The 25,290-nt window shown below is 40.0% G+C and overlaps 1 pseudogene; it reads left to right on the forward strand.

Moving 5' to 3' along the window:
* Positions 1 to 25,290, forward strand: part of LOC131918386 (estrogen receptor-like) — a 230,387-nt pseudogene that overhangs the window by 37,004 nt on the left and 168,093 nt on the right.

Consider the following 25,290-nt stretch of genomic DNA (forward strand, 5'->3'; position numbering starts at 1 on the left):
CATGGCAGCTCTGGGAGCCATGTTCACCACTGACTCTGGTCTATGCCTCCATCAAGCAGAGTGTAATCCAGAAACCTCTTTTTTTTTGTCTGTACTAGCAAAAGCTAAATCCACCATGCAGTGCATTTCGTGGCTTGGAGACACCTCTTTGTACTGTGGTGGGAATCTGCCATGAGGCATAGCTCATGGCAGCCAGTGGCCAGCTCCATCTCACAGGCAGCTGTTGGGAGACAAGTCTCTGCACTGCTACTTGCATGAGACTGTGAGACTAGGAAGCCTAATGTGGCTCCATTTCTGTGCATTCAGAATCTTTAAGCTTTCTTAGGTCTATGTGGATCAATGCCTGATGGTGAGTCACTAATGTAGCCAGATGTTTCTCTGGTCCGGCCCAGCCCCATGGTTGGGATGAATCTCTCCCAATTGTGTTGTGCAGCCCCTTAGTCCCAAGTAAACACACAGAAGCTTATATTACTTGCAAACTGTACTTACTCTTCTTGATTTCATGTATTCATTCTCTGCTAGGGATTGTTCCCTTCAGTCTGCATGAGGCCTTTGCCAGTCTCTTTTATTCCAAAGACTCTTTTGGGAGTCTTAGATTTGCTAGCTACACTCTTATTTTCTCTATCCCAATCTTTATATAAGTTCACACACACACACACACACACACACACACACACACACACACACATACACACACACACGAAACCAAACCAAACCAAACCAAACCAAACCAAACCAAACCAAACCAACAACAAAAAACCCAGCCTTCCTTCCTCCTCACCTCCATACTCCATCCACTCCTCCACTATGGGGTTTTGGTAGGGGAGGGTACCTCTACCCTCCCCTTGAAAGTCCTTTGCTCAAGCTCAAATTGACTTTAGGAGTTCTCTTGTTGGATTTCTCTGTCCTATTTGACAGTATTGAAAACAAACTCATTTTGTAAAGTGTTCTTAAAGCTTTTTTTCTCCCCCATTTTCTTGGTTTCTCCAGAGTTCAGCTTTCTTACTGTGCATTTTCAGCTTCATTCTTGGGCTTTGATCATTCCATGAAAGCTTTAAAGGTTGGGGTAACCATCTGTGTTCTTCAGCTCTTCACATGCCACGTGTCTGAATATTGAAACATTACATCTTCAAATTGTAGTGTCAAGTTGTAAAAATGGTCACTCGGGGTTACCTGATTACAGACAACAGAAACAGAAGATTTTGAATTGTTATTGTTTTCTGTGTGTGGTCTCCACAGGTCATGATTTCATCTGAGTTCCAAATCCTCCAGCTGCTTTAGGCTTTGTCTCCATTTCCTAAAGACCCTTTGTTGGCCTAGAATGGAAATGAGATTGGTCTCTCTTGGTTCTGAATTAATTGTGAATCTACGAGAAAATGAAGTTTGCTAGAAACCTGCTAACTCCATTTTGTTGCCTTATGGATAATCTATTCTGGGTTATGCAATCCACTTCTTAAACAAGTTTGTAAACAAACTTTTTTTTGAAGGTTAATATAATAGGCAACCACCTTTTGCTCCAAGAATCAGTGAGAGATAATGAAAGATCAGTGTATATTATGAATCATTATTTCAAAATGTCTGAATAAAGTGGGTCTGCTACAATCCCCAGGTCTCTTACTCTTGAGAAGAAAATATAAGGCATGCTTCTCAAATGCTAATGGATTCACTGTATTTTCTCCCATCCCACCCCCAGGTCCAATTCCGATAATCGACGCCAGAATGGCCGAGAGAGACTGTCCAGCAGTGAGAAAGGAAGCATGGCCGTGGAGTCTGCCAAGGAGACTCGCTACTGTGCAGTGTGCAATGACTATGCCTCTGGCTACCATTATGGGGTCTGGTCCTGCGAAGGCTGCAAGGCTTTCTTCAAGAGAAGTATTCAAGGTAATAGTATGTTGTCCAAAAATTACTCTATTTATAACTCTAAAAGCAGAAGAGAATAAGAAAGGGAGACAAGGTCTTTGTACAAGGCTATTTGTAGAAAACATGAATATCTAGTAAGTTCTTCTGTTATCCTTGGAAGAAACCTGGAGAAGAGATGGACACCCAGGAGGAGTGAACGTGCCAGGGAAGCTGTGACTGAGAATTTCTGCTTTTTCCTGGCAAGATGCAGACAGCTCTGAGGAACTCCACCTTAAGAATTAGTAGCTGGGTCTCTAGTGTACAGAGAACTGTCTTTGGCTTGATTCAGGGATTGCAGGTGTACATCCTTATTCTGTCGGCAACTAGGCTTCTATGATGTGGTGTGGTATTCTCTGCACATAATCATCTCTCTACCTTGGCCTTGTCCAGGTAAATATTCTGTTCTGATCTTTGCTCCAGACCGATTCTGATTCAAATTGTTCTTTTCCTGCCTTACATCTTCCTTGACTCAATGGATGACATGACCTTTTTGTTAACATGAGCAGACATACCCATTGGTACCATGTAGTTATTAAGAACCAATGTACTGTTTCATTCCTGCCTGCCTCAATCCCTTCTTGTATATAGTTTACCAAGTGCAGCTTTTCTGACACACCATCAGCTATTACTTCAGAAATGACAGCACTGTTACATTATACAGAATACCAGTGGAAAATGTTAGTCATTTCGACTACCTAAGGTATATGTGCTAAGGCCCTCTTGACAGGGGCAGAGGCCTGTTGGTACTCTGGGCTTACCGAATTCATGTTTTGTTTTAGCTGTGGGGTATTTTTCTTTCTTCTTACTCATTACCCTCAGAGCTTAGTGAACCTTAGTATAGAAATACGAAGACTACGTCTGCAATACCTTCTACAGAAATGCAGACTTAAGGAACTCGTTGAAAATCAGAACCTGCTAGATTAATAGACACTGACCCAAGACGAGAGTCTCAGGAACTTTCTGCTGTGGCTCTTCACTGCTCTGATTCAGGGTAACGACCGGGTGATGGTACACACTATTTATCTTTCTTCCACAGCTGGAAGAACATTTTTTAAAAGCCATTCATATCTTAATAGAGTAGCCTGTGAGGTCAATGTGGTCCATTTTAAAAGCATTTTCCCTGACACTTATTGCTTTCAACATCTTTTAGAATTCTGCTGCAAGACTTGGACTCTTTTGTCTGTGTTCCTGCAAAAATTAATGATATTCTCTATAGCAACTCTCTCTATATATCTCTGTGTTTGAATGTATCACATATAGACTATTAATTTTATTAGCTGATACCATTTTAATTCAGAAAAGTAAAATTTAAATTTGGCTTTAGGTTAGTATAAACCTTATAAGGCTTTTGACAAACATCTTAATTTGTGGTTTTGCTTTTTACTTGATTTCATAAAATGTAAATTATCATTATTTTCACCAATAATATGCTTACACAAAAAAATATCAATGAAGAAACTTTAGGCTTTTAAAAACAAGTATTTGGACTCTAGGGAAATTGCTCAATGAATAAAACACTTGTCACACAAGTGAAGGTTGGAGTTTGAATCCCCAAAACCTATGTATGCATTTTAACCAAGTGTATGCAGCCTCTGCATGTAATTCTAGCCTGTGGGAGGCAGAGATAGGTGATGCCTGGGACAAGCTGGATGGACAGACCAGTTAGAATCGGCAAACTCTGGTTTCAATGGAAGACCTTGCCTCAATAAACAAATAAAGTGGAAATTGATTGATGAAGACAGTTGACATCAACTTTAGACCTCCACACATATACCCCCCAAGAACACACATACACACATGAAAAAGATATGATTAGTGGATATCCTCCGCTATGCAGTTGGAGCAGTCATTTAGTGAGAGTGAGTTTTTTCATCAGCAAACACTATTTAGGGCAGTGGTCATAAAGATTTTTATTTAAAGGGTCAAAATAGCTGCCATTTTAGCCTTTGCAGTCCATGCTGTCTTTGCTGCAGTCACTCAGCTCTAGTACCATAAGGAGAAATGTGAGAATAAGCAGGAGTAGCTACATGGGATGATATGCAAATAAGTAGGAGTAGCCATGGCGGATAATATGCAAATATGGGGGCGTGGCTACAAACCCAAATAACTATAAATATAGGTAATTGACCAGATCTGGCCCATGGGCTATAGTATTGGGATCCATGATTTAATTTTTATTTGCATTCATATAACCCAAGAGCCATTATTTATGAAAGGAGGTTCTTAAGAAGGTGGATTATTCCTATTTTTTTTTTTTATAGGAACTTAGTCTGTATTTTTCTAGATGTTCTGAGGAGAAGTTTAAAGATGTGTAAGACACATTTAACAGTCTTGGAAAAATTTAGAATCCATTTGGGAAACTAGAGACAACTTACTTTCATGGTACAGTCAGAGAGTGGGTGTGTACGGATAGAGCGCTACCTGATAAAGATGGCAGACACAAGAGAGTGCCATTGGAGAAACTATTGCCGGCTGTAAATTTCAAGTTGTTGAGACTGAAAGAAGCAACAGCTATATTGTTTTCACATGGTTTCCATTATATTTTTACACTGGCAGGAGCATGCTAAATGAAATGCCACCAAACTTAGTACTGATTTTAAGCATTAAGGCAGAAGAGCAGAAAACAGTGTATAAAAAGAAACATTAGACTTACAAAAACAGTGAAGAAAAATGAGCTCACATATGAACATTTTATTAGTATGGCATTATCTCAAGTTCAAATATATTATAAGAATTGCACTCACTTTTCAATAGTCAAAATAGGTATCTCCTATTTGATATAACAGATTAAATAAGATTTCAGTAAAATTGTAGCCATAAAAGAGAATTTTTTACCTGGTTTCAGAAACTTCTTATGCATTATGGTATGGTCATATAAATGGTTTCTGAAGCAGGATAACTGTTGAGTCTAGAGTCCTGAAAGAAGCCTAGAAATAAGGTTGAGAATTAGAGCATGGGGCCTAATAATGACTAAAGCCACCGTATTTATTAAGGTTATGTATTTATTGGATTCTCATTCTACACAAAGCACAGTATGTAGACTTGAAGATATGAAAACAGGGAAAGAACTGGTCCCTTTTTGCATTAAGCTTATAAAGTTAGAAATGAATAAAAAAATAGCAATTAAATTACAGTATGACAAATGCTGAGGTAGAGGTGGAAGCCGAGTCTCATAGGAATCTAAACTTCACTCAGTCCCACAGAACAGTGAGTTAGACTCTCCGAGAATTTTTATTGATTCAATGTAAGTCTGAAGAAAAGCATCAAGAGAGCAAAGTGGAGGGAGGCAGGAAGGAGTGTTTGTTTAGTCATCTGGGCAAACATACGATTGAGATCCAGAAAGACTACAGACATCTTGCGAATAATACTTCACAACGTTGGTTTGCCATCATTGTAAATAATGATGTTCCTGGCCTGTGCATTTAATCTGAGACTGTGTCAACGGGCAGTGGTTGATTTCTTTTCCATCTTGATAGTGTTTCCATATGCTTCATCTGTTCCCAACTATACAAAAGAATAGACCGCGCAGGTGCAGTGGGTTTCCAGTCCTGTTTGCTTATCTGAGTCTTGATAACTTGGAACTACAAGTTTTCCTGAACTACTGTGGCTGTTTATAAATCACAGCGACCCTCAAACACATTTAAGGACAGTGAAGGGTCTGACTCGTGGGTGGAACGTCCTGAAGATGCTGAGACTCTGCTTGTTCTCCTTGTTACTTAAAAAGAGAGCTAGGAAGGAGTATCTGTCAGATTATTCTCTCTTTCTAAGTGTTTTGGTTGAAGAGGCAAAGTGTTTGTCTTGAAAGCATATGTATTTTCATCCCTTGCTTAGTGCAGACTTGATTACTTGAGTTGTGGCCTCAGTTGAGTGTATTTTTTTTTAAAAAAAGCAAAATATAGGATCCCATTTAAGTCGGAGATCTGAACTTGAAAATTTTGTTAATTTATTAATCCTTGCAGGCTTAGAATTGTTTCATTACACAGACAATGTGGACTGAGTTACCCAATCAGGTTATAGCTACAGCTATCAAGTTTTACCTTGGGTTTTATTGCAAGGAGAAAGCATTCTATAAACCCACTACGCCTCATTCATTGTAATTCCAGAAGGCAACAGGGCACAGTGGAGACCAAGCCTATCTTCATACCATTAAGCTATGCAATCACGTCACACTCTAACAGTTGTGTGGAGAAGTTGCTCAATATTGAATCAGACACACATAATGAAGGCATGTGCGAGCTTACAAGGTAGCTGGGACAAGGAGGAAATGATTTCAAGATGTCTGGTTAAGGTTTAATGCTGTGGGCGCCTTGAATCCAAGGAGGACACCCTAGAGAGAGATACCTGGGCTTTCAGAAGCTTCAATGTGAAACCATCCAGCACCCTGGATAGCTCCTGCAGCTGCTGTGGTGGGGAAACATTTACTTTTCTTAAGATCTTCAGGTTTGTCCAGAGTCCATGGGCTCCCACGAGCTTGGGTCAGCTGTCTCTGTGATTTTTCCCATCATGATCTTGTCTCCCCTTGCTTTATAGTCCCTTCTCCCTCTCTTCAACTGAACTCCAGGAGCTTGGCCAAGTGCTTGGTTGTGGGTCTCTGCATCTGCTTCCATCAATTGCTGGATGTAGGTTCTATGAGGACATTTAGGGTAGTCACCTATCTGAGTTCAGGGGAAGGCTAGTTCAAGCATCCCCTCCACCATTTCTATGAGTCTTAGCTGGGGTCACCCTTGTGGGCTCACAGCTAGGGAGCCGGCAAGGAACCGCACTAAGCCCCTTGAACGAGGGTGACAGATGTATGGCTTGATCTGTTTGTAAGTCCCCTGGCAATCAGACCAGGATTCATCCCAAGTATGTGAACTTGTTTTTTTTTTTTTTTTTTTTTTTTTTTTTTTTTAAGAGCCCATTCCCTATTGTGCCATGCCTTACTCAGCTTTGATGCAGTGGAGAGGAGCTTGGGCCTGCCCCAACTTGGTATATCAGCCTACGTTGAATACCCAAGGGAGGCCTTACCACCTATGAGAAGTGGGTGGAGGTAGGATGGGGGGAGGTGAAGGAAAAATGGGAGAAGGGGAGGGAGGGGGAACAGTGGGTGGTATGTAAAATGAAAAAAAAAACTTTAAATAAAGAAGTAAACCTTAAAAAAGAAAGATCTTCAGGTTTGGGGTTGGAGAGATGGCTCAGTAGTTAAGAGCATTGGCTGCTCTTGCAGAGGACCCCGGTTCAGTTCCCAGCATCCACCTGGCAGCTCATAACTGTCTGTAACTCCAATTCCAGAGGATCTGACACCCTCAGAAAGACAGGCAGGCAGGCAGGCAAAACACCAATGCACATGAAATAAAAATAAATCATTCAGACTCATGTAGAAGGCTCTTTGTACCTGCATAGATCTATTTCTTCAATCTTGGGGGCTCACCACTGTCCATTCAAGAGGAGCTGTGTTCCCATTATTTTTCTCTCTCTAGGCCATTGTGTGCATCCATTGTAGGGTCAGGATTTGAGAAGCACCTATTTATTTACAGGATTATTTTATTTCTGAGATCTTTTTAGAGATATATCTGAAATCCTGTCAACACATAGGAAATATTAAACCTTTTGTTCTCCACACATGACTCTACACTCTGGCCCCCATATAACAGCAAGGAAGATCTTTTCCATTGTTAGTTAAATCATAGGATTTTGAGCTTAAAACTCCCAATGTCTGTAGTGGGTAGCCATTCCAGCTTTGATCTGGAAGTTCCAACCCCCATTGAGGCTTCAGTAACTGTCACGCCTACAAGGCAGGACCAAGAGAGGACCCTGAAGACCTGAGATCCGGATGTGCCACCTCTCTTGGTTCCTGGACCCTTAACACTGGAGGTAGACCAAGCAGAGTTCTCCAGAGAACATCGCCGGACTGCGCTACGTCTTTTCCAGACCCTGCAACCTACCTATTCCCTTCATTTGTAAGTTACACCTCTAAATAAACCTCCCTTTTAACTACGTGGAGTGGCCTTAATAATTTCACCACTAAATGTCCTTAGGTGAAAACTTCCTTTATCAGGGCTGAAGAGATGGCTCAGTGATTGGAAGTGCTTACTGCTCTTCGACAAGATCTAATTTGGCTCCCAGAAACCACATCAGGCAGCTCACAATTACCTGTAACTCCCCCTTCAGGGGATCTAACAGCATCTTCTGGCCTCTGTGGATAGCTGCATTCATGTTACACACACACACACACACACACACACACACACACACACACACAGATAAAAATAAACCTTAAAAATCCTTAATATAATTTAAATACTCCTACATATTTCAACTCTGGCTGACTTCTCCCTATTCACTGTCACTCAGCTGCTTTGGTCTTTTTTTCTCTTTCCTCAATATGACAAACTAGTCCCTCTTCAGGACCTGTGTGGATGTAGTTTTCTTACTCTCTCCATTTGGATTACCCAGGCACTTTCTGGGCCAGCTCTCTTCTTTGCATATGTGTGTATATGTATGTGGTGTGTGTGTGAATGTATGTGTGTTTGTGTGTGTGTCGAGGCTCCAGGTAGACATCAGAATTCTTCCTCGATCTTACCTCATATTGTTTTTTGAGGGAGGGTCTTGATGAACCTGGACGTCTCTGTTTTGGCTAGTCTGGCTAGCCATATTCTGCTGTGCTGGCATATAGACTGGCTGTTCCATTTGGGTTAGTTTGGCAAGTATTAATGAAAGTGGTTCATTTGATGGATTTGGAAAGAAACCAAAGATTTTTTTATAAGCAATACAAATTTTGGAACAAGGAATGGAGAAGTGGTTCAGTGATTAAGAGTATTTTATGTTCTTGCAGAAGACTCAGGTTCAGTTCCCAGTACCCATATGATGACTCACAACTCTCTGTCACTCTTGGTCTAGGGGACATTAAGCCCTTTTCTGTTCTCTGCAGGCACCATAACAAATGGGGTGAACATACATACATGCAGGAAAAACATTCATTCACATAAAATAAATAAAAATAAACAAATCTTTAAAAAACATTTTAGAACAGAATTCTCGATGTGTGAAATAGTATAAACCAAGAAATTGAGAGAGCCAGCTTGGAAGAATTTAGAGCTCAGCTTATTGTCTTTGGTCCCCTTTCCATTTTTAGCTCTGTAAGTGGGCCCTATGTAGTCCTGGTCTCTGCTTCTGTCTTTCTTTCCTTTATTCTTCTCCCCAGTTTCCCAGGACTTTAGTTCATATCTGGTATGGATTGAATTATGTCCCCACAAAAGAGATGCTGATGCCCTGACCTCTCATTCACCAGAATGTGCCACAGCTGGAAAGTAAGGTTGTGGTGAGCGTAATTTATAAAATGGAGTTATTCTGGAGCACTGGGGCTTTTAATTTATTATGCCCGGTATCCTTGTAAGAAGAGGGGGATTTGGAGACAGCCAAGTATGTCAGTGGAAAGAGAGATTGGGGTGATATATCTACAAGCAAAGAATGAAAGAGATCATCAGCCAACTCCAGAAGGTAGGCAGAGACATGCAGAGCAAGCTGGACTCTGCTGACACCTTTATTTCAGAACTTTGTCTTGTAGCTCCATGAGACAATGCATTTATGTATTTTAATGGCACTCACTTATGGTGCTTTGTTATGGCAGGCATAGAAAAACTAATTCTATATTTAAAGCCTAGTATTTCATGATTAGGCAAATATCTCCTAAGTCTGACCCCTGCCTTATTGTGACCATTCATTCCTCATGCCACCAGCAGCTCCCTGGCTATAAGACAGGTCTATTCCTTCATTATTGTCTCAGACTTCAAAGTTTGGAGTTCCAGCCAGTGTTCTGCTTTGCAGCCCTCATCTCTAATGTTTCCCAGCAGAACTCTTGGATAGTTCTATAGAGTCTATTGTTTAAACACATACCCACCCAATTCCCATTATTCCGACTTGGCTCCTTCACCCAAGATAATCACAGCATGTCAGTCTCTTTCTCTCCTCCTACACCATTTGTTTGGTTTGCTTTTCATTTCTATGAACCATTCTGCATACTGCCTGTCTATTAATACTCTCAAAGAAAGTCACTAATCTTGTCAATCCTTTGTACAAAATCCCTTAATGAGTTTCATGGCCCACAGAATAATCCTTAGACAACAGTTTGAGGATTTACCTATGTACATCTTGTTCTAGTTTTCCTTTCTAGGTGTCCTGGAGTCTCTATTTGTGCTTGTATGTGGCTGACATGACACAAGCTGGGTTGTCGATCTGTTTATATTAGAATTCCTATCCAGACTTAACCTGTCAAAATTCTTAAAGTCATTAAGCATGGCTGTCATAAAAAATCTCACATGCTGGTACAGAAGTTCTTTGTCCCTTGGCACCTCCACAAGGTACTGTTTCAATGGATTGCATACATTTGTATACATGTGTTCTTCCTATTCTGACCTCAGAGGTTGGGACCAAATCAAGACGTTGTATTGCAGGAGTCACTCAATGAATGGATGAAAGCACAAACGGAAGGTTAAGATCCACTTGTGTTGCTTTGGGTGACACACACTTTTTACCAGTAAGGTATAGCTCTGACACAATAGTCTCTGATGTGGTTTCAACTGTCAGAAGCATGCACAGGAGATGAAAGATGGGGGAAGAATGGAAGGGCACGAAAGCATCGAGATGAGCAGGCTGACATTCAACTCACTTAGGTGTTCAAAGATATGGGGTGTTTATAAAATGGGAAAAAGGGAATAGAATGGAGAGAGTATATTATATTAAAACAATGAAAGATATATATTAAAATGAGTAATTATGAATTTTATAATAGTGAAAAGAATAAGTAGTGTCAAAGGGAAATGAATGAACAGGGGACATTAAGAATCAGACCAATGAATGGAGAGGTAAAGGAAGTTCAATTCTAGACATGCTGTGTTAGGGATAGATGGTAGCTTGATATACCACCAAATAGAACTGACGCTCTGCTCTAGTCCAGGGCTGGGGATTGGAGTAATTTCCTCAATTAATTTTAAAGGGACTCGATGAAAAGAGTGGCTTCATTGTGAAGGTAGCACATTTTTGAGTGATGGAAAAGTAACTGTCAGCTGGCTTCCATTACTTAGAAACCACCAAGATTACGAACTTAGAGAGAGGAAGGCTTTGTTTTGGCTTAGAGTTTCAGTGTGGGGTCAGCTGGACCCATTGCTTTTGGGGCTGTAGAAAGGCAGCATATCATGGTGGGAGCCTACATGGAGGAGGAGGCCCATTCGACTCACGGCTGGAACAGAGAGAAAAAGAACAAGCTTGTGTCCCATATCCCCCCTCAGAGACATGCCCTAAGTGACTGAAGAGTTCCTACCAGCCTCTATTTCTTGAGTTCCCTGACACATCTCAATAGTGCTATGGGCTTGAGGCCAAACCTTTTACATGTGTGTCCTTGGGACACATTTCCCAAATCATAGCTGAAACTCAAAAATCATCCTTTTGGTCCTCAGAAAAACATATTCAAAGAGATTTCTGGATCTTACCAAAAGCTTGTGAAAAAAAAAAGACCTTCATTACCAAAAGTATGTTCACAAGGACCTGCTGGACAACAGAACCAAGGGATGCACTTTAGGATTTTACAGTTAAAAAAAAAGAATATGCTGTTACTGACACATTAAACTATACAAATAGGAAAGTGCAGGAACTAATATGATGATTTTAATGATACTGTGGAAAAGTCCAAGACTTTTGGTGGTTTGGGGAGGTAGGTTATATTGTAGGAGTTCATTGGCCCTTAGCTTGTGGCCCAGAGCTTGTCTAATCCTCTGACTTGTCAGACTTCCGTCTGAACTGTTCATCTCGTGGCAACATGCACACTGTGTGGCACAGAAGCGAGACTATTTAGACCAAAGGCAGAGAGTGTAAGTCTGTGCACAGAGGAACTGTTACGCACACAACTTTTAAGTGAATACCTTCGCAATGAACCTTCCTCAAAGACAGATATTATCCTCAGGCACTGTTCAGTTTGCCAGATGCTTGGCTCTTGAGTCTCATTAGAGGCAAACAGAGATCAGGCACAAAACTTAAGACCTGAAAACCTGATTCTGTTTAAGAATTCTTGTGACTAATTTTAACATTATGTTATAGATAGCATTTTATACAGCCCAGGCTATGGCTCAAATTCCTGATCCTCCTGCCTCCACCTCCCAAGGGCTAGGCTCACAACCATGTGCCACCACACCTGGCCGCATTATTGATTTTAGATGTTTGTCGCTCTTTACTGTGCACCATTAGACATGTGCTATACACGTGCCCATATGTGCCTCTGGAGAAAGATAGAGGAAGATATTCTACCTGTGAGAGGACACTGCTTCTTCCTTTCCATTTTTTTTCTTTCTTCCTTTTGGCCCAGTAATCCTTATCTTGGAGATAATTAAGATAAAATGCCTCCGACAAATGAAATCAGTATAGAGTCCTGTTTCTTGGCAGGTTTTGTGGACATAGCTAAGGTTTTCAGAGGCCTTTAAAAACCATGGCAACAAATGCCTCCGAAGGGTAATCAAAAGCTCCAAATGGTTTTAATCGCTGGTGTTTTTTATGCTACCACTTGGAGCATTCTTCTTCACTTTTTTGTTCATCTGATTGAAATTAAATTTCCAATTTCCCTACTAAGTGGTTCTTCTGGTCATGGCATTGACTATTTCCATTAAAGTGGTAGCTTGTACCCATGTATAGTGGTTCAGCTCATCAACAATCCATTAGAAAGCCCCATTTATGAGTGGCAATAATTTTCCACAAGAATTATGGACAGGCTTTAATGGGCACATATTCAAAGGGCATTAACTAGCCTTCAAAATTATTGCCTGCATTGTTCTTACGAGCCTTCCAGTGATGGTCTCTAGCCTTAATCCTCCCTGACTTCCCTTTCTTTGTAGGAAACTACTGTTGACACATTTATACCCCTTTAAAGTGAAAGGCTTGTTCTCTGACACCCACTCATTCAGAGGAAAGTGTATTCTGAAAAACAGGCAGACCCTTGCTGGGCCATATCCTATGCTATCACAGCACCAAACCTGTAGACTAAACTGGTATTCACTTGCCTCAATTTTTATGTTGAGGGAAAAAATACCATGCACAAGAAAGATCTATTTCATAAACCTGTGGTCCACCCTGCAGAACGTTTTCTTTCTTCCATGTTAATCCTACAACATGTTTGAGTAAACAAGCAGATCTGATCCAGTCAAAGGCAGAATATACTCATTGCTGGAGGAAAGGAAGACACAGAGAGAAGAAGGAGCTGCTGTTTCCCCCACATGTCCACCTTCCCTTAGATAAAATAAAAAGCTTTTTATTTTTCACTTGCTAAGAAGTAAAGAAACAGGAAACACAATTTAATTATTAAATTACAACCTCTCCCTGTAAAAGGCACTTATTTTCTCTATTTGTTTGGAGAAGGAGTAAATGGATTTTAAATTTTATCCAAATGAACATTATCCTTATCTGATACACTCAGAAGTTTCAAATCATGTACTCAAAGGTAAAGAGTGAATGAGATGGAATAGAGTCCAGTTATTTAAGAATATATAGATGAGCGACTGGGTTACATTTATAAATATGATCTGTGTGGCTGAAATGTAAATGCAATCATTTAAAATGTGGCTAGACCTCTTTATGATATTTCACTAAGTGATGTACAAAATATTCTCCTTATATTCCATAGAAGATAAATTATAGTTTGTAAGGTGATCGGAATTCAGAATTATTTGTTCCTTTGACCCCTTGGCGCTAGCAATAAGGGAATACACTTGAAAATGATTATGCTTTGCTGTTCCTATCAGCCGATGCTATGTGGTGCAATAAAATCACCGTGGAGATGGTTTTATTCTGATTCCCACCACACATATCATTGTTCGTGCCCTCTGAGCAGCTGTAGATAAGTCTCGTCCCCACTGTCTCTGTTCCAATCCTCCTTTCTCCTTCCTTCTCTCCTTTTACCATATACACCTGCAAACACTTCCCTGCTCACGTTCCTCAAATCCCTTTTCCCCAGAAAGGACTAACCTGTTGAGTTAAAGAATTTATATTTTTCTGTTGTTTTCATACAACAGATATTTATTAAATGGTATTTCATAATAGCACCATAAGACATCCAAAGATGCGTTGTCCACAATCTAATGAAGGAATCACATGATCACAGATGGAAGATTATGATAAATCACACAAGATTTAAGTTCAGCACTCGGAGCTGCCCCAAGACCTTGGAAATGGAGAAGAGGTTCTTACAGAAAGAAAAATTAGGAATTGAGAGTTCGGGGTGAGAACACTGCTCTAGAATAAACTAGTAAATGTTATGGAAGACATAGTGTCCCAACTAGTATCTGTCCAAAGATGTTAAAGACATCTACTTCATTGTAAATGTCCTTGAACTTGTTAGTCATTATTTTCTCAGCCCTGCCTGTCTATGTAGCACAGCATTAGATAGTATTTTAGAACAATGCATGCTTTAAAACTACTCATTACATAATTTTAACACATTCCAGACATACTTCTTTCCATTGTCATGAGCAAGAAGTCTCTGATGTATCCAGAGGTTGACAGATGTGTTCTTTCCAGGATGTGTGTGCAATGTACTATTTCAACTTACTTTTGAAGCTTAACATGGGAATAACATTAACAATATATTAAGATACTTCTGTAGTAATATGTACTATAGTGATGATGGAAATAAAAGTGTTGTTTTATTATAATATAGAGAAAAACAGTTGGTTCTAAGTAAAGATTTATTTAGGTAATTATAGCTTAGAGTGTGATTTTTATGTTTATTATATTCTTGATTTTTTCTCTTAGTTTTAATTCTATATTTATGAAGGGTTTATTTGTTTTATTATTTTTAAATTGTGTGTGTGTGTGTGTGTGTGTGTGTGTGTGTGTGTGTGTGTGTATTTATGTGTTGGTGTGTGCCTGTGAGTGCAGATGCCCACAGAAGCATGATTGGAGCTGGAATGATTATGAGCCTCCAAATGTGGGTACTGGATCCTTTGCATGAACAATCCATGCTTTTAAACAAAGAGCCATCTCTCTGTCCCCAATGGTGCTTTGAACATGTGACAGAGACTTTATTTCCAAGAGTTGATCTTAGGCTTCCTTACAACGTGAGTCATTGGAAGATGGTAAAGTTAGATACCCCATTTAATTAATAAAATCATGAAAGTAATAACTGGTTTCAGAAAAGGTAGACAATATGGTAAGTTCTCATCAATTATATTGCAGTGTTTGAAAGATTTCTGTTCTTTCCCCCTGTATTCTTTCAAATACTTTCCTCAAGGCTGGTTCTTCTAATCAAATGCTGTGCACACAGGAGCAGAAGAAATATGTGAATCTAGATCCTGCCAACGGGTTCCTTTGACTGTGTCCTGTGTTGACTGTGTGCCTCCTGACTGTAAATCTGTGAAAGAAACTGAGAGACTGAGATATATGTTAGCACAATTTTGGGGACAAAGTGCCCTTCTCCTTTTTACTAGTTTCACGCCCCCCATATCTCCTTATTAAATCAAATAAGGTCAGCATAGTCACATGCCTTAATTTGGACTCCGTTTTTCTGAGAAATGAAAGTACTGTCAAGTGCTCTACATGCCAGCTGTTGCTTATAAAATGCTTTATAGATGGCTGCTTTTTCTGAACAGAATGCAAGAGAAAGGATTTGTATCAAATATTTTTATAAACATGTCTCCTTTTATGTATATGTGTACATATGAGTATACATATTGATATATACAAGTATATGCATTAATATGTATGTGCGTATTCTATCTACCCATCTACCTATCATCTTCTATGTATGTATGTATGTATCTATCTATCAATCTTCATCATAATTTATCTTCATCATCATTATCTATCTATCTATCTATCATCTATTTGTTGTCTATGTAGGTACCCATCATGTATCCTCCCTCCCACTTCCTCCCTCCTACCTATTTATCTAAAGTATGTATGATATTTGGAAATGTGTTCTATAACATATAAATTGTTGCTACCTATGAATTACAGGATCATGGATAGCCTTTGATTTTATTTCTCTGTATTGTTATCTTCTCAGTAAGCATATTTTCCTTGTGTAATAAAGCATCATTTACAGATGTGTGCTGCAGCTGATCAGGTGATTTAACAGCTGCATGTTGAGTGCACTTTGCTCACCTTGTATCCCACAAGGCTTCATTCTTTACTTTAATATATCTTTATTTTGTTTGCAAGATGACAAGTTTGTGCTTAAATACAACTCATCTCATTAGTTGAGAGGCTGTGTAGAATGGTATTGAGTAGACACTGGGTAGTCGCCACAGAAGACTATTATTACTCTAGGATATTGAGAAATCATAGGAGAGGAGGTGAAGGACTTTGTGTTAATAAAGCCATCAGAAATCTCAGTGGTTAAAGCTGCAGTACTGGCTGGCCAGGTGAATCATTTTAGTCAATCACCTCAATTGTGACATTGACTCTAATTATGCACCTTGTTTGTGAAGGAAGAAACAGCTTTCTTGGAGGGAGCTAGGTTGTTATCAGTGTGACTGTGGTCACATACCTGCTTGCCCTGAGGTCTGCACATATCAGAAAGAGTGTTGTGGGTATCAATTAGATATATGTGCTCATTGGCCCAGAGATAATGGGCTTCCGTTGCTTACCCTTTGCTATGACATAGCAATGTCACCGTACTGGTTGTGTCAACTTGACACAAGCTAGAGTCATCAGAGAGGAAGGATTCTCAGGTGAGGAAATGCCCGGGTGATCAGCTGTAAGGCATTTTCTCAATTAGTAGTCAATTGGGGGAGGGCTCAGCCCATGGTGGGTGGTGCCATCCCTGGGCTTGTTGTCCTGGGTTCCATAAAAAAGCAGGCTGAGCAAGCCATGAGGAGCAAGCCGGTAAGCAGCACCCCTCCATGGCTTCTGCATCAACTCCTGTCTCCAGGTTCATCCCTGCTTGAGTTCCTGTTCTTACTTCCTCCAGTGATGGACTATGATCCAGAAGTTTAAGCCAAATAAACCCTTTCCTCCCCAACTTGCTTTTTGGTCATGGCATGTCATCCCAGCAATAGAAACCCTAAGACGGTCACCAAAGTAACTTATGAATGAACTCTGGTAACTCATTCCATCTCACTTCTTTGATTGGGATTAATATAACTTTTATTGTGAAGGCAGTTGGAAAAGGTGTGGAACTTACCTTGAAGCACCTGAAAAACTGGAAAGAACAGAGCTATCTATATTGACTTTAATGGATCAGCCAATGTAATGTCAATCATTTGCAGCCCTCTCCTCTTCCTCTTCTTTTCCTTTCTCCTCCTCATCCCCCTTCTTCTCCCCCTCTACTGAAAGTAAATCTAAACTCAAGGTGCTCTCAGGTCAGAAACTTTCTTGTTAGCTGGTCTTTTGGGGTCATATCAAAAGCTCCAGGGAATCTGAGCTCAACGCTGGTGACTCCTGGTTACTCCAAGGTCCCATCAATGGTGTGCCCAGAGATATGAAGGGAACCTTCTTTACACTAATGTGCCTTTAAAATGAGCTGCCCTTTTCTTTCCTAAGCAGAAAGGAAGTATTCTGTTGCACTAACACAAGTTTTGGGAATGTCTTTGTAATTTTCTTTGTAGAGATATTAAATTTTCCTACACGATTCCCACAATGCTAGGCCTCTCTCACTGAAGTTAATTGTAGCTTCTGAGGCCATGTAGGCTTTGTGAAACATCTTTCATTTTCAGACCTTTTCAAAGGAGATCTTTAAAAATAACAATGATAATAGCAACTCTACTAGTGAGTTGCTTTGCTCTTGGGCTTTGCCTCCGGTGAAATATGTGGGAGGAAGAAAAGAAACTGAGGTAAACGAGTGGAAAGAAAACTGGATGGGCCAGGGAGGCCAGAGAAGGATCGCAGATATTAAGGTGGTGGGTGATGGGGCCAGACCTCACTTTGTAGAAATAAACTCGGCTTTTCTGAAGGAGGGACACAGTGAATAGGGGGACAGAAGTAATAGATTTCCAGTCGACATGGGTTTAAAGACATGCTGGAGACGTTTCTGGGGGTATTGAGTCAGAAAGCTGATACTCATTTTTAACAATGATACATTTGAGGATAGCTCAGCAGGGAAGGGCTGGCTGGCAAAGCCGACAATTTGAGTTTGATGGTAGAAGGAGAGAACTAACTCCTGCAAATTGTCCTGTGACCTCCAAACACCTGCATACTCACATGCACACGATAGACAAACACATATTCAAAAGTTAATTAATCTATTTGAACAGTGAGCTTTGGGGCAGAAAGGGATCTGAAACCTGTTCTGGTTCCCGCATGCACCTCTTCATCCTGTCTGCTTTTGGTAATTAATCTGTGAAATAATAAGATGGCTATCTTGATTTCAATGACTTCATTTTACACCCTAAAGAGTTCAGCTTTGTATTTTAAGTAGAAGTGAGGCCCAGTCACACTTGGTCTGGTACTGTCTTACTTGTGACTTTTCTGAGAGTGTGACTGAGTCAGAGATCACTGATTTATGGATCATGGTATGAAGCCATCTAAATTCTTAGTAGAGTATTTGAAATGAAAGGGGTAGGAATTAAAGACTGAATCGTTTGCTTAGAAGTCACAAGTTAGATTGATTTGTTTCCCCAGGGCTTGGTGGAGGTTTGTTTCTTCCTTCAAAATTTGTCTTTGTTTCAGTTACCAATTAAATCTGGTGAATGGCTATAAAAAGGTCTGTGGGCCAAGTTAGAGAAGCGTTTTCTAAGCAAGGCTTTATAGAGAGTCATGTGTGTTAACTTTCTTTTTTACTTCCTTTCCCTGCTTTTTGTAGTTTTCATGACTTATCATACACAAAATAGTACACATAGTCTTTACTCTTAGTATACTTTTGCATTTTAATTGAGATCATATTTTCTCACAATTTATAAAATATGGCCAATAAAACTATAGTATGAAAATTGTTTTACTATAAAATTATAGTTACCTTTATTATTAGAAAATAATTTCATGAATTAGTTAGGGTTTCTAGTTTCAAACCTCAACTGAGATGTGCTTTGGTTATGGCAATGGGGAAGAATTGGACGTCTATGGGAGACTCTGTGAGTGTCTTGCCTATCCTCACACAGGCCTGGGATATAGCAAGCGTTCACTCTCCAGGGTGCTAGGGCCTTGGGATTGGGTGGGATCTCATCTTTGCCTCTCTTTCTGCCAGGATGGCAGCTTCATGTCAGTCTTCATTGGCCATCATCTGGGAACAGGGCTGGCCACAGCTGTCACGCGTCATAGACTGTGATGTTTTTCCAACTAGCCAATATCAGTGAAGGACTCTAGCCTTTCTCTGATACAGAGTCACATTCCTGGATCAATTGGCTACTCTTAGGAGGTCGAGTCACACGTGCAGAGTCCCTCCTGTGGGAGCATTGTGAGTCAGTTATACTCCACTTAGCACCTGTTTCTGGGGTCTGTGACACCAGATGTTTGTCAGCTTCCATTTCCTCAGATGTAAATGTCATAAGGGTCCCAGCTCTGCTGATCAGAAGTCATTCCGGCCTATACAGCACTCTGAAGAGCCATCCTCATCTCTGCTCCCAGTTGGGTCAGCCAAGTACTTGTTAATATCTTCCTGCTTTGAAGCCAGGCAGAGCAGCTAACTGTCACCATTCTGTTTTGCTGTCTGCCTTCATCATGGCCTCTTTCACACACTGAACTATTTTGAAAATAAAATTATAGGTTTTAAGACTATATCCTGATACTTTGATATACATAAGCATAATAAAATGGCTACTGCATTCAAGCGTCTGTCTCCCATATCAGTTTTCTGTTCATGGTGAGAGCCCCCAAAATTCACTCTCAGCATTTCCAGGCTTCAGCCCTGTGTTCCTAAACTACCTACTGTGTGATCTACGGGATGACTACTCTATAGAAAGGTAACTCAGTACTTACTAGCCAGTATCTTTTGCTGATCTGTCTTCCTTGCCATTGAAATTGTATTTGGAGTTGGGATATTAACACTTTAAAAAGGAGAGCCTGTCATTGTAGGTGGTAGTAAGAGCAAACCTTGAGGCCATTGTTCTACGTGACGTAAGAACAATGCCCTTTGCTTCTTACAAACTGCACCTGAAAAGTACCTACCAAAGCTCAAAGACCTGTTCCTAAAAAGATTTAATTACATTTATTTATTTATATATAAATAAACATGGCATGCTATAGATGCCGAAGAATGACTTGTGTGAGTTAGTTAAGTCCTGGGGAATCGAACACAGATCTTTAGCTATGAAAGCAAGCATTGCTGTGCCATGCTGCCAGCCCTGGATGAGAGCTTTTAAGAACTTGGATTTCTACCTCTTCCCTGTGGTTTTTTTCCTGAAGATTATTTGGTCTAGTCAGAGAGAGACAGTATACTTTTGAGACTGTTCAGATATCAAGGACATGGTTTCTTGCTGACGTGGAGGTCTTAGAAAACATCATGAATGAGCTTTCTTTTTTTTTTGCAACCTTTTGTTAACTTTTCCTTACTTAAAATACCATTAAATAACAATGATAGTGTCTAACTTGAATAGTAGAGAATTAGGAGCCAGTGATTTTAAAATTTAAAATGTCTTTGATGGCCATATTGTTGAAATATACCCTGTCTTGTGGCAGGGAGAATTCTTTTGGCTTGCCACATTTTCACTAACAAAACTAGGAATGCAACCTTCTTTTTCTATAGAGAGTGGCCTCTGACTCTATGTGAACTTAGCATTTTTAGTAAATTAAAAAAAAAAAACAAACCACAATACCTTTTATAGTGGCTACTTCAAAGAAGAGTTTGGAGTTGCAGTGGATCTTTAATCAGTGGAAAGGGAGTAGGTTACAAAGGAGTAATTACACCACATTTAGCATGTCTTGAGATAGATTCTGTTAAATACAATTTCATACTTCTTTCCTGGACTCATGTGTCAGCATTGAGGAAACTTCAGGTAGCAGGAATCAGGTAGAGGTGGTTTTTTCTGCCTTGCAGCTGGGCTTAGTTGTTTTGGGGTTCTTCTGCCCACAGATGGCTGTTGTCTTTTCACTTCTTTATAAGATAAGAAAAAATTAATCAGAATGTAATTGCACCCTCCAATATACTTCCCTCATGTCCCCTCTAACCCCTTCCATATCTCAAATCAAAGACTTCTTTTTCCTTGCTTATTATTCTCTCTCTCTCTGTCTCTCTGTCTCTGTCTCTGTCTCTGTCTCTGTCTCTCTCTCTCTCTCTCTCTCTCTCTCTCACACACACACACACACACACACACACACACACACACAAATGAATAAATATATAAATACAACCTGATGATCCACTTAACGTAACTTATGTGCATATGATTTCAAGGTTGACCATTCAGTATTGGATGATCAATTAGGGCCTCATCTTTGGGAAAGACTAATTTACCCTCTCTCAGCAGTCATTAGTTGTCTGTAGTTTTTCTGTCTAGTGCTAGGGCCCCATGATATTTTCCTCTTCCCTGTTAGCATGGTTACTGGTATTTTTTAGGTCTTGTTTATATATAGCCATGTTAGGGTGTAGCCTACCTGTCATTTCTAGGAGAAGAATCTTACAGCAGGCCTCCTGGTCCTCTGGATCTTACAGTATTTTTGCCCTACCTTCCTTGATGTGTCCTGAGCTCTAGGTACAGGAACTGTATTGTAGATGTATCAGTTAAGATTGGACACCCCATGATCAGTTGATGTATGCATTTGGACCAGTTATTGCTTTCCATAATGCTCTCCATTTTCTGCAAAAAGAAGCTTCCTTAACGAGGAATGAGAGCATCACTTATCTGTGAAGATAAGGATATGTTTTAGAATGTAGTTAGGTATTATGCTGATATAATAAAGTGCTGGTAGTAGGTTCTTCTCTAAGATCTATGACCTCACTAGCCCTGGATAGTTGAGAAATGACAATGTTTTCCCAGTGGCGTGATGAGGGTCATCTAAGATGATGTTCTCAAGAAGAAGTGTGACCACACTGTCTTGGGGGTGGGCGTCTGGATGCTCAGCAAGTTGTGTTTCAATGACACTTCTGCTTTTGCTGAATGACCATCAGATGTTTACTTTGCCCTTTGCCAGGCTACATGGCAACTGTAACATACCTCATAGAAATTGTCCCCAGCCTTGAGGACTATGAAACACAAGGACTAATCATGCCACCTAGGATGAAATTTACCATGCAAATCACTACATGGTTCTTCATGCATCCTGTAACTGTTCAGTGGCTGTAAGATGAACCAAAACTTTGTACTCATTGACCACATCTGTTATTCTTCTTCTTTACTCTTGAAATTACCTGTGGAATTGAAATAGTATTAATTAAAAAGGAGGTCTTGTCATTTGCAAGAATGTGGGGAAATCTTAAGGTTATTGTGCTGTGTCATAGAAAGAAAATTGGCCACCATGGGAACTAGCATTGATTTATTCCCCTTAGTTAGAAGAAATTGTTGGGGTTGATAAAGTCGATTAGCTGATATTTCTTTTCTTTTTCTTTTTTGTTTTTGTTTTGAGACAGGGTTTCTCTGTGTAGCCTTGGCTGCCCTGGAACTCACTTTGTAGACCAAGCTGGTCTCAAACTCAGAGATCCACTGGCCTTTGCCTCCTGAGTACTGGGATTAAAGGCATGTACCACCACCACTTCTCAATTAGCTGGTATTTCTCAGGACAATAGATAAGCTATTTGTTTATGTATTGTTGAAGAGAACTGGGTCAAATTAAAAAAAAAAAGGAACAATGTCTGAACTCATGCTACAGATGTGCTAGGGAAGCCCCTATTTGTGGAATCTTAAATGCCTGACTTTTCCATTCTTACTTTCCATCAGAATGTCTAGGCAGAGTATTGCCTATAAAAGAACTTGGGAGAAACTCCCAAAGACAGGTGTAGTTCTTAATTAGGACTTTGTGAATCAGGAGTCCATTAAAAAATATGATCCAACAGTTTGAAGGACCTCTATATCTCCATATTCTGCACCACATCTGATCTCAGTCAACAGTCTTTTCCATCCCCCGTAAAGCGTCAAAATGACCCTGAACTGGAACATGAGCTTACCCTTGACTCTGAGGGATCAGGACTCTTAGCAGACCCCTGCTCAAGGTCTCTGCATATTTATCCTGTCTGTCAGAATGCAAGACTATATTCTGTTCCTTGCCTCTCAAGATGGGAACACTTTGAAATTCTTTCTACCACTTCTGGACACCAGGGTTTGGTCTTTATAGGAGCTGAAGTGGTAAGAAAGCTTGGAGAACTTTCTGGAAGCAAACAGTATGAAAGAGAATGGCCAGGATGTCAGAGGATTGCTGCCTGCCTTTGAATTAATCACCCCAACTATTACACCTTCCTCTTCTTTGCTTGATTCTGTTCTATTACCCCATGTTTTCCTTACTTTTTCCTCCATGGTCCCCTACATCTCCTGAAATCAAAGGTCTTGGGGCAAGGCACCATGTTCTTAGGGTGATCAAAGCCTGGTGCTGGACATCACAAGAGTAGGAGCAGCAATTTCAGAAGATCCTATTTTGGGCTGCATAACAGCACTAACTTGTGTGCGGAGCTAGGAGAGCATTGCTGAAAACGACTTACTGTCTCTGGGGTATTGTGGTGAGGTGATGGTCACTGATCCCATCATGACTGCCTTTATCACAGCTGTTGACTTGATTCTGTGCCAGGGGCTTGAAACAACTGTGGTTTTGCAGATGGACTCCAGAGACAGGACACAATGGTATCATGTCCACATTTTCAGTAGATTAGGGTCTTGTGAGGACAGAGAGAATTCCTTCTGACTTCATTTCCATGTAGAAAAGGAAGCTGTCCAGGGCTGCTGTCTTTCCTAGAATTCCTTCTTTTAAAACATCTACTGGGAATACAATTGGATATTAGTATTGCTTTCTGGTTCAGAGGGAAAAAAAAAAGCAAAATGACATTTGGTTGTGGGTGTTGTCTCCGATGAGATCAATTAGAAATGACAAGTGTGAAAACAGAGTTTGGGCTATGTGATTAAGGCACCCTGTTTTTTTTTTTTTGTGTGTGTGTGTGTGTGCATGCCACTTCATACAGATGTGGTTATGAAATAGTTGAAATCAGGGCCCACTGAATGTCCTCACTGGACTTTTAGGAATGTGTTCACTAAGACAGCCAAATTTTATTTCATTTGGTTTGGCTCATTGTACTGGCTGTGAATCAGAAAGTATTCATTTTAATATCCGAGTGGAAATTTATTTACAAACACACTGCTGCAATTATTTCTTCAGAGAGTATAAAGGGTTTTGTTTTGTTTAATTTCCTCAAAAATTTGCTTTCTAGCTTTTCTTTTCATTAATAGTTTGTGCTAGAATATTTTGAAGAGGTTTTCTAGAATTAAAAAAAATACACGCCCTGATCCCTAGATAAATATAATATCTTTTGTGTGATTTATCTTTCATGTTTGGTGAGCGTTAGGAGTCAGAGTCTGGAGATGATTATGTTGCTGATTCCATAATGCTCTTAAAAGATATAGTGATTTATTAAACTGTGAAGTTATTATTGTAAGCAATAATTTAATATTTAAGTATTCTGAGTCAGTATTGAGTTCCTTCTGCATAGCCAACCATGGCAGGATTCTACAAAAAATAGACTCATGAATGAGACAGACCTGCATTTTAACGATGGTTCCGCCTTCTACTAGCCAAGAGACCTTGAACAAGTTAGCTCCCTGGAGTCTCAGCTTAGGACTCTGTAGCTGGAGTGACCCAACTCCGTGTTTGTGATATTGAGATGAGGCCAAGGGCTGGACTCACCAAGCACAGCTCCTAGTTTATGAGAAGCACATGGCCCACGCATGGTACCAGTCAGTCCTTGGCCACAGAGCACATGTGAACACATGTGAGCACATCAGGACCAATTCACAGTCTCCAACTTTAATTCATTTTCCGGCTTTCTCACATAGACACTTATGACAACTCCAAGTTCATTTTTTTTTCAAACACACAGCAAGGTATACACAACAAAATTTTACTGCTTGAACCATTTAAATGATGTAATTCAGTGCAATTAGGTCCATTTGTGTTGCATGAGCAGAACTTTATCAAATTGAAACTGCGTTTTAAGCAATAACGGCTTCACTTTCCAGTGAATCTTGATAGCTACTCTGCTGCTATCACTGTGTATCTCTGCGAATGTGACTATTTTAGGTACTGCATGGACCCAGAGTCACTTTCGTCCTTTTGTGTCTGGCTTATCTCAGCATCATGTTTTCCCGACTCATGCATGTTGTAGTGCATCTTAGAATTGCATTCTTTTTAAAGGCTAAATGGTAATTCTGTTGTAGCTATATACCAACTTTTGTTTGTTTACTTAAGTTAGTAGGCCTTGAGTTATCTCTGCTTTTTGGCTGTGATGAGTAATGTTGCTTTTAGTGTCTGACACACCTGTATCTGTCTGAATTCCAGTTTTCAATCATTGACATATATGAATTT

The sequence above is a fragment of the Peromyscus eremicus genome, chromosome 8b (genome assembly GCF_949786415.1).
Source record: "Peromyscus eremicus chromosome 8b, PerEre_H2_v1, whole genome shotgun sequence".
Taxonomy (NCBI): Eukaryota; Metazoa; Chordata; class Mammalia; order Rodentia; family Cricetidae; genus Peromyscus; species Peromyscus eremicus.